General features: G+C 33.6%; 1 protein-coding gene across 1 annotated transcript in view; it reads left to right on the forward strand.

Annotated features, from left to right (window-relative positions):
* Positions 1 to 11462, forward strand: part of tup (LIM1_Isl and LIM2_Isl domain-containing protein tup) — a 109139-nt gene that overhangs the window by 68429 nt on the left and 29248 nt on the right. The gene's annotated exons all lie outside the window — the stretch shown is intronic.

The raw sequence follows: 11462 nt of genomic DNA on the forward strand, positions 1-11462 counted from the left end.
GTTACCCAAAGGGCGGCAAATCGAGGAGAATCATTAGGCATATAATATAGAAATCGGTACCTAAACTTAGTAACAACGGAAATATCTTTCCATTAAAAAAATCAGCTCACTGGTTGGAAACAAACTGTACCTATTAATTAGGTACTATAAAAGTTTTAACAGGATTTTTTTGTAGGGTTTACGATGTCTAGTTTACTTCCGTTGTCTTTGGATGTCACGTTCTTGCTGAACAACAATGACACGTGCATACCTAATTCAAAATTTATCCAAATATATTTACCAGTTACTCGTGAGTTTTGGAAGTTGTCAAGTGTATTTTTAAATGTACCTATCTGAAACTGTAGACTCACAATATAGTCTATTGAACCAGAGATGGCATTTAAATTATATTTAGTGGTATATATCTTGTTAGTAATGTATACATACAACGCATTTCATAGATATTGGAGTCATGAAAGGATGATAAAAAGTACTTTATAAAAAATGTGGCGGCATTTTGGCACTGCCTAGGGGCGGCATTTTGTCTAGGGACGTCACTGCGTCAGTATGAGCACTCTATAGAACAATGACAGGTCATCCATAATAGACAACAACGGGAGGGGCGGAAAAGGTAGGACCAGTCGTTGTGAATGAATCGGCTTTCTACTTGAGTCGGCAATGACCTATTTCAATTTAAGTTTTACGTGGAACTTTATCAGTATTTTATAGATAGGTAAGTACTGGTACTAGTGTCACCACCGTGATGATTTGTCTTTAAACATATTGTCTGACTCATATTTATAAATTTAAAAGTAGCCACTCGAAAAGTTGTCAACGTGAAGCATTTTCTTTTTTCTATCTGGTTTGTTGGGTGCATGTCGTCGTAACGTAATAAATATTATTTAAAATGCAACCGTCACTATTCTTGCGTGTCAGGTTCTCATGAATATTGAAAATAACAAACTGGTCTAGAAAAGATCGTATTCAAAGAGGTCATTTGATTTAGTTATAATAATATATCTCACTATTTCAGGGGGAAGTTTTGAAATTTTGTCAAATCCACTTTTTGCCAATGTGATAAAACGCGATATTACAACGCTTTTCTTAGGTCGTATTCTTATTTGTCCGGTAGTTGTTTGTCCGGTACAAATCTTGCAATCGATTTTTAACTAACTTCCCGACTAGCCGGACTTGCTAGACATTTGAAACTTTTAGAATATATCAGAACACGGTGCCAATGCATTTTTTAATACTTTTAGCCATCTTTAAGTAGAATTGAATTCATTTTCAGTTAATTCTGTTTTGTATGAAAAGTTATTTCGACACCATTCCTGGTTGCTAAGCGGATTGTCCTAGCAATAAATTATTTATATATACGTGCGTTACTATGGAAATCAAAATGAAGTGTCAATATGACATTTCAGTATTCTATGATCGTTTAAGCCAGTCAAGTCAAGTTTATATGATTCAACAGAAAATTTAAAAACGTAATATATAAAAAGTTCTTTTTATCTTGTTATTATAACTTTCCAAATCTAGAAATTTTAAATAATTTGCGTAATAAATATTTACACTCGGTTTGTGAGAAATAGAAATATTTTTTTTTATCATTAATTTAATGAATTATTGACTGCTTTTAACTCTTAGAAAACTCTGTTTTAAATTCTCCAATGATTCGACTACGTTATTTGCGTCAAGGAAACGCGCCGCTGGGTAGGTAGATATTTATATACCTATTAATTTAAGTACCTAGGCATAAATGTGTGCGTGCGAAACTTGATGATTGAATTCCGTGATAAAACTAGATAGGCATCTTTTTTTAATTACGGGGTAAATAATTATTATTTCGTTCCGCAAAAGGTAATTGTAGCATTTAAAAAACACCTATTCTAGTAGCCGAGTAGCGCAACGGACAATAACACACGCGGACAGATTTACTAGTTTATATAATAAAAAAACAGTTAGGTATCTACTGCATATGTACTACATCATGGTTTCCCAAACTATGGGTCGCGAGCAAATATTGAGTGGGCCCTCGCCACTTTTGGGGAAGAGATGAAAAAGTTTGATTCGTTGCGTTGGATTTGTAACCCATTTCAAGACGACTTACCAACTAGTATGTCAACAAAAGCAAGTGAAGAATTCATTGATTTATCAGAAGATGCGTCACTGAAAAATAGTTTCAATCGTAAACAGTTACCGTTATTCTGGCTCTCAGTTGCTGATAATTATCCTTGCCTGTTTGATGAAGCTATGAAAATCCTCCTCCTCTTTACTACCTCATATCTATGTGAGGTCGGCTTTTCGGCTATGGTTAACATTAAAACTAATTTGTTGATGCTAAAACTGTAATGAAGAAAAATTAGAAACAAATACATCCTTCCCATTGAAATAACTTTGTAAAAAAACCTTGCAGGTGTAGGTATTTAAGTAATATTTTTTTTTATTTAAGTTGTGTTTCTTATTTCAACAGTCTTTCATTCATATTGGTAACACTTATAAAAATATATTTTTTATTTCAATTAGAACAAATAAAACAGTATTAAGTAGTTCCACGACTCGCCACTAGGGAATCTGAGCATTACCAATATTTATGCCCTCTTTTCTCTAAGACAGCTAAGAGGTGGGTCCCAAGATTGGAAATTTTTGTTAGATGGGTCGGAGTCCAGTCAACTTTGGGAACCACTGTACTACATTATTAAAGTCATTGGCGGATCAAGAAAATCATTAAATGCGGGGACTCTTTCAATTTAAAAACCTAATTTAGCTACAATTACATGATAGTCATGATACGGAAGTATGGCAAAGCGTAACTTTACGCTGTTTTTATTTTTATAAATTAATAAAATATTTAATAATAAATATACTTAGGTATTCAAAATATAAATATAATTATTAGTATGGAGCTTGAGAGATGGGGGGGGGGGGGTTAAAGTTAACACCCTTGCGCATCTATTCTATACACAAGACTGGTATCGGCAGCGATTGAGGGTAATTTTTCATATTTTTTTATCGAAGAATTAGCACTTAATATAACAATTACAATACCTAAGTTAGTTGTAGGTTACAATAGTTTTAACATCACCTCTCTTGCCTGTGCTAAATTTTAAAATGAGATAGACATTGAAGTTAAATTCCCTCCACCAAACCCGCCTCGTACCACCCTCGGTCTTAATCGAGACTTGAGAGTATCACGGGACCCGTCAATTGGTGATGTGAAGCATCTAAAAATTGGCCTGGAAGTGTCCTGGGAGAAAGTTCCCAAGACTTAGGTTGCTACGCTCAAAGTGAGCTCTGACTGAGTTTACTCTAATGCAAAGTGCCAGGGAGAGAAAAAGCACATGGAAATTACTAAAAAGAAAGTGAAGCTGTCTGTTTATTAAATCAAAGAACGAAGCTAATCATACAGGCAGCAATATTTATGTGAAGAGATCTTCACGCCCGTAGTAAGACGCCGCAAATTTTTTGAAAGCAAGATAATTGGCCTTTGTAGATAGTGATAGTGAGATAGATAGTTTTGACTGTTTAGACGGCTTACTTATTGTAATAATTATAATACTTCAATACAAACATAATATGATAAACTACCCTCATTTACCGCCGATAGCGGCCGAAAGTCTTGTGTATAGAATAGATGCACTGGTATGGCCCTAAATATATATATACATACCTACTTAATATTTTGATGGACTCTGAATAACAAACTAGAAAACCATAGGTTTTAACTCTTTAGTCTTTATTGTAATGACGTTGAATTCTGAGTGGGTCTATCCGGGTTTATACCTAATAGCTGTGCAACCCCTAACCCTAGATTTGCTCCCCGTTTCGAATTACATTGTGAGCACAGTTGCAAAATATCCGGGAACGTTGTGACGTCATTTACCCTTAAACGCGGAACAAGCACAGACATCTAGACGGCGGAAGCTGATCTAAGAAAAGTAAATATTTGGTTAGGGGAGCCGAGGATCAGTTTTTGGGAGTCGGTAGGAACATTTTGTTTATAAAAGAGTTGATTTATTTTCATTGTTTTGGGTTTTGTACCTAATGGGAATGTAAAATTAGGTGTTTAAATCGAGGGCTTAGTGTCAAACAACACTATCTACAAAAGTGCAACTTTACAGGAGAGCAAAAAATCGTTATTTTAGATTCTTGTAACTCAACAAGGGAAATGTTTATTTAAAACCTAATGTTAATATTTTATAATTTATTATGTATTGTACATTTATCTTGCTTATGATGATGTTAAAATTTATAGGGATAGCTTAAAAAAATATGAAAACAAGGGTAACTTATGTAGTTAGCGTTAAACTTTACTGACGATTTAATAAGAAATTAAAAAAGATTGACATAACGTTGTTTGACTATCATGTAGCCGTAAATGTAAAATAACGTTATCTCAAAAAAAAAAAAAAAAACACTTTTTTGTGGATAACGTTGTCTGACTTTAAGCACTCAAAATATCCATTTCCTCTCATAATTCTGAAAACCGATAAAGATGTAATTAATAAAATTGTAAAGAAATTACCTATCTACATACCTACGGTATAAATCAGAATATAAATATAAATATATACTGAGACTCACAGAACAGATAGTATATATATATTTTGATGTAGGGTTTTGAATGTGTGAGTGTCCTACGAAAATGAAACACGCATTATGCATGTGAAATAGTGTGTGTAATACCCCAATATTAAATGAGCGTCAATGCATAAACCGATCTATTTTATAAATAATTACAAGCATTATCGCTATAGTCTAAAAGTGTAGGTAGCTTAACCTATGGCACTCTTTCTTTGGTCCATCCATTTGGATGTAACTATTCTTCGTCCTCTCCGACCTATGACCTGATCAAATATCATGAATTTTTCCAGATTGTCTTTTCCCTGCGCACTATAATATGACCAATCATAATATAAAAAAGTCTATGATAGGTATCTACTTAAAAAGTATAAATGTAAATAAGATCAAAATGCTATATTTTTATCCCGAGAGAGCAAAGAAATATCTATATTATCATTGGTTGTTGGATAAGTGCATTCTTGGTTGAGCGCAAGCGAATAAATACAAATAACGATGAACGAAGGGTTACTGCAAGTTGCAATGTCTGTAATAAATTACAAGTAAACCACCGCCGACGGTTTCGCATCACTGCTTATTGATTACGTCATTATTTGCGCTTTGCAAGAGGACAGATATTGACAACATTTGGTGTGTGAATGATTTTTTTAGAGAGAATATTGTTTAAACACAGTGCAGTAGTAGTATTATTTATTTGCCAATAGTTAGATATAGACGACAAAAGAAATAAATGGATTAGGTACATATATGCAGTGACGTCCCTAGACAAAATGCCGCCCCTAGGCAGTGCCAAAATGTCGCCCCATTATTTTATATAGTATTTTTCATCATAATTTCATGACTCCCATATCTAAGAAATGTGTTGTATGGATACATTGCTAACAAAATATAGGTATACAATATCTACTAAAACATACAAAATTATGTTCATAAATATTTTCTCCCTGCCTTTGCTGTGTTTTGATGAATCATGGGCGACCCATGTCGCTTTTCTTCTTCACCAAACTTTTTTTAGCATGAGATCGCAAAGATTTAGGCATTATTAAATCGATAATCTTCGATACAGACTAAAATCGCGGACCAGAGGCGATATGGGGTGCATCTTTAGTTTGGAATTCCGTGCGAATTGCTTAATAAGTCAGACGGTAATACTGCACGTCATCGGAAGGACGTCAAAGGGCTACGGAAGTAAACTAGACATCGCGAACCCGATAAAAAATTACAGTCCCGATATACCTTTTATGTTAATTAATACATTTTGTTTCCCACCAGTGAGCTGATTTTTTTAATGGAAGGATATTTTCTATATTACTAAGTCTATGTAGTTATTTTTATATAAGTGTACCAAATGATTCTCCTCGATTTGCCGCCCTTCGAGTAACTGCCGCCCTCAAGCGACGCTCAATCTCCCTACCTCCACGGGACGTCACTGCATATATGGCGGATTATAGGACACGATGTGATCGAGGTCGCTAATCTTTGATATGGTAATGAGGTGAAATGTCGATAGGTGACCTTTAAAAAAATGTAATTATACAGTGGTAGGTACACAAAAGGGTTACAAAACTCTCTTCACGTTTAGTCTAACTGGCCTAAAATCCATTGAATCGACGAATTTATCAAAGTGGACGTTCGTTGTGGCAAAAATAACAACTGGAGACTGAGGGTGGAAGGGATGAAGAAGTCTTTTATCCAGCAGTGAATTGACTTAAGCTAATGTTTATAATGGTGATTAAGAATAGTGAGAAAACTAAAAGCAATGCCTCTGATTTAATATAGTTAATTATATTTCTATAAATATTACAATATATACTAATTGTAAATTTACGGTGACCATTGATTGCTTTCTAATTCATAATAACTTATTGAATTACTAATAACTTACAAAGTTTACTATTCTCTAAAAACTAAAGCAAATTCCATTTATTTTTCAATAGAGAATTTAATTTAATTACTTTTCATAACTTCAATAAATTATTTTGATTTTAAAATATCTGTCATATTGTACCTATATCATTTTGAATCTGCTGACGTTATATCCCATTGAAGCGGATGAAACCAATTCTGGTTATTATTATACTAAGTGGAATAACTATTGTACGACAACATCTTCTTGGCTACATGAAGGAAGGCGCTGTTGTCGACTAAATGGGAGGAGCTTGTCAGTTTATAATGGAAGTCGTTTAAAAATGGAAGGAGCATGTTAGTTCACAGTTTTAACACGTAGCCAAGAAGATGTTATCATAGAGTACTCGATGTTGTCTCATTTTAATTAATAGCTAAAAAGTCTGTGCATCGAGAAATAGCACCGTTAAAGAAAAATGAATATTTTAAGAAGACTAAACCCCATTTACGTTCTAATGTAGATTTCACAATCACATATTGATATTAAACTTTCAAATTGATTTACATAATTGTGCATTTGAATAATTTTAATATTCGGTTCCCCAATTTACCACGAAGCAAAGAAGAAATCAGAAATAAAAAATTGCAAATTTTACGCACATTCAGGCCTCGAAATGGACCGAAGTGCACTGGAGCGCAGTTCCCGTTCATGAAATCCCCGAGATTATCGCTGTCTCGTGGAAAACTTAATTTGACCATCTGAGCTAGATTGGCGTAACAAAAAATTTAGGCATAAAGCCCATTGACGCAGCGAGTGCGGCGCTTGCGCAAAATTTCTACAAGTGGCGCGTAAATCATCGAAAATACAACGTAATCAAATACGCCAGCGCACACTGGACTTGACGATGCCTTGTGTCCCGCCTGCCGCATGAGTCACCGTTTTTCGCTTCTCGGCGATACAATTTAATGAAAATACAAAGAAGTCCATTCATTGAACACGGCTACCAAAGTCACGCTGCGCGAAGCGTCGTCGATCGACGGGCGAAAAGCAATTATTTAATTACAGAGAAGTCATTGTTTAATTTTATTGCGTGTCCAGTTTATCGCTGGTTGAATAATGTCGTCGTAAATATTAATTACAAGCTCCGAAATAATATAATATTTTTATTGCTTTGTTATGAGAGGCGCTGTAATAATAATTATTTTGTGCTGCTTGGGCCGCTTATTACATAGGTGAAGGGTAATGCGCGGCACGAGACGTGTGATTATGGTTATGCATAAACGCTTCATACGCGGACTTCGCCCGCTCGACGCGTTCTATGGGCACTATCGCTACCACACTATTTTTATAAATTATCGAGCGCTCCGGTTCGTAATATATTTAATTTCAAGCGCTAACTGCATTTATCTTTTTTGTGTTTTCTTTTTTTGCTAGTTACTTATACATATATGTGTATTTATAACACGTGATGTAAATTATATAATTTGACAATAATATAAAGAAACAAACAGCCATTTCGGAAAACATTCATGCTTTGTTTTTATTTGACTACGGTGCAATATCAACAGTTCGCTCCGTCTGCCAGACATTGCGTGCTACGAGCAAAGTGAAAAAACCTTTTACCTTGATTACACATTACGTCACTCTCCCCTAACGGGGTGAGACTGAAACGCAACACATGGATCCACGTGAGTTAGAATGAGACAACATGTATAGAGGGATAGTTGGTATAATGATACAGCAAGAGGGAAAGAGAAGAGGTTAGTATATTTCATGAGAGTGAAGCTAGATTTAGACAGGGGTTGTTAGTTAGGTAATTACTATCAGATAATTAAATGGCAATCGTGATTTGATAAAATATTAATAATAATAATAAATTGGGTATGTAGGTAGGGTAGCGAAGAGTGAGTTTTAATTATGAGTAGGTATCCGAAAAAAATAGTGTGTACTTGGACCATAGAAACAGATTAAGGCTGTACTTCAGTTAAGGCATGGTCTAAAAAGATCGTGGCTAGACGATGTGCGGATTGCGGGTCGCGGGTACAAAAAAATGACGCATGCCGAACGAAATATAATTTGTCATATAAATCCAACATGCGTCCATTTAATGTTCTGTTTATTGTTTTATTATCAACAATAATAATATATTCATTGACATGTTTTCTTTTTCAAGTAAATGGGTATCGTTTTTAGTCATCTTTACACGATTTACGAATTAATACCCCCGTAGCCATCACGAAACAAACTGACGTGTTCCCAGCTCGCCGTTCTCTCTCCGAATGCCAGCGAGTCCAAAATTTCGTCGCGCCTATAGTTGAAAATTATTTGCCGTTTCACTGACGTATTGTCTTAATAAGATAAAAGTGTAAAAGCCATGCGCCATAGACCAAGAATTTTAAGTGAGATTTTGTTAATGTCTTAATGACAGCTAGGCCATAAAACACAAGAAATACAAATCTTCGTTAATATTACCAATATTGAATGCACGTTTCGTTTAATACATATTTTAATATAGACGTAACTATTGAAAATAACATATTCTTTAAGTTCACTCCATATTTATCGTAGAAGGCAAGCCACTTCCCATAATTTTTGTGTTGCCTGACTTGGAAAATCATTTTTAGTAGACGGGGAAATTTGTAAATCTCACTACACTCACTGACAAGATAAATGCGCCTTTTATAAGACGTATTATGATGATGATAAAACTGAAAAAGGGTTACAACGGCGAATGATTAATTAATTAGTCATTTTGAATTTTATCTACTCTGTCAATAACAATATTTAAATAAATAATCAAATCAAAACACATACAGCCTCCGCTAACTCAGTTAAAGAATGGATTTAAATTACAAACAATAATTGATTCGTTGCTGAAAAGATTTATATGAATCGCTTTACATATTTGACACTTATGTAGGTATCTATTGCAAACTTTTTGATTTTCGACTAGTGGTGGTGAAATTCAAAGAAAATTCTACCGGTTCGCGAAAGATCTATACCTACAACCAACCATGAAATTGTAAAAAACCATCGAGTGTCTTACGGGAAAAGCTTACGGCCAAAGCTTAAAATGCTGTCCCTAATTTAAAATAAAAATCCTATAAGTAGGTAGGTACTTCCCCTTGCCACGCCACACTTATAATAAATGTTTTATATTTATGTTGATATAATATTTTGGTTGTTTTTCCATTATCAACACATTGACAGCTGACTAGATAATTAGTTTTTAATTATCACATTTAAATAGCATGCTAATTATATCGAATGGCCACCTTAATCGTTACAATGTATTAACTTGATTGAAAGTATGACATACATTGTAACCAAACGAAAACGACAAAACAATCAGCCATCATGTTTGTTAACACATAATAATGAATAAGTCTAAAAAACCTTCGGAAATCACCATCAAATCTTGTACTTAATATAAATACCTTGTAGATAAACTCTGTGGTATATTTTTGGAATAGGTAGGTATACCTAAATAATAAATTAATACTGATATTTATTTTTACCCACTACTCACGTAGGTAGGTAAAATCTCCATTTATATATTTTTATATTTTATAAGTAAGTATCTAAAATAGTTTCATATCAATATTTTTCACCAATCAAAAAAATATTTTAAATCTGTCTTTGCGACCCCATAATTTTCTACCTCTAACAAACAGTTCAACGTCGCGTGTGCTAGAAAGGAACAAAAATAGATTTTTTACTAATAGAACGAGCAGGATAGAAAATTATTGTATTCGCATATATTCTGGAAAATTACCAAATATAAATGTCATAGTGTTTTTATAATTTTGATGAATTTATGTATGCATTTTATGGAATTTATTTTATAAGATTTATCTAAGTAGTTTTTCATCTTACTTAGATAATTCTTTATTTTAGGTAAAAGGGTCAATGACCAAATAGGGTTCACTGAAAGATCAGATGAAAAACAAATAAAATAAAATAATACATAATGTACAATCAATAAAGTTATGTTAAATCAAAAATAAATTCCCAAACATTATATAGGATAGATACAATAACGGAGGTGACACAATATTCAATTGATCATTTAACAAATTAGAATTTGGCAAACATTTATACTTACCTGTTAATCTCTAAGATTTCCAGTTTATCCAATTTTTTAGATTTCTCATTCAAATGTAGGATTTCAAATTGTATTTGCGCCGCCTTTTGAATTTGTTTTGGTAAATACCTGTTTTATAAATATTATTCAATTGAAAATGTCCCTTTAAGGCGGACGAAACCGGTCCAGATTTATTTATTAAAAGTGGAATAAGTACTTTAAAAAAATGCGTTTTATTAAATTAATCAATAATTATGGATTTTATTTTATTTTTTATCGTCGGGGGCTCCAAAAATTTATCAGTGCCTTAGGACTCCAAATCTCTAAGCCCGTTACTGCTGTCGCTGCTATAAACGGGAATTGAGTAGGTACTGATATTAATTCAGTTTCTGAGGTTCTTGAACGAAAAGATATACCTAGCACTTGATATTATATCGCGATGCCGTATGTTGTGGTCAAAGTACGTCAATATTCTAGTTTTTACTTCACCAATTATTTCCTTTTTATCCTCGAAATTCATAAATTATTTGTCCTTTCTAGTTGATACGGAGCTTGCGTTTGTACACCACATTAAAAAAGCTACAAGTCTTCTAAACTTTGCTTCTGTGAGTGCCTTGCCTAGGTTACATGTAAATTGTACGTAAAACATTTCACCGTAGCACAGTTCGCCGTGAGCTTTATATCGGAAAGAGATGACCGTATACTATACATCAGTGGTTTCCAAACTTTATGTTACTACGCCTCCATTTAAAAAATAATCTTATCTTTGCGCCTCCCCCCCCTTTGTTTCAATAAATAATAGACACCTTTTTAAATAGTTAAAAATGTACTAATACAAAAATGAAAAAAATAATTATAAAAATAAACAAGGTTGTTATAATTTAAATTAATTTGTTTTTCGTGCGATGAATGTGCTTGTTAGTACAAAGTGCTCTTTTTCTGCTAAACGGGATCGATATTTGGATTTCATTG

The sequence above is a fragment of the Rhyacophila brunnea genome, unplaced genomic scaffold (genome assembly GCF_057557595.1).
Source record: "Rhyacophila brunnea isolate RB1 unplaced genomic scaffold, BYU_Rbru_1.0 scaffold_15, whole genome shotgun sequence".
Classification (NCBI taxonomy): Eukaryota; Metazoa; Arthropoda; class Insecta; order Trichoptera; family Rhyacophilidae; genus Rhyacophila; species Rhyacophila brunnea.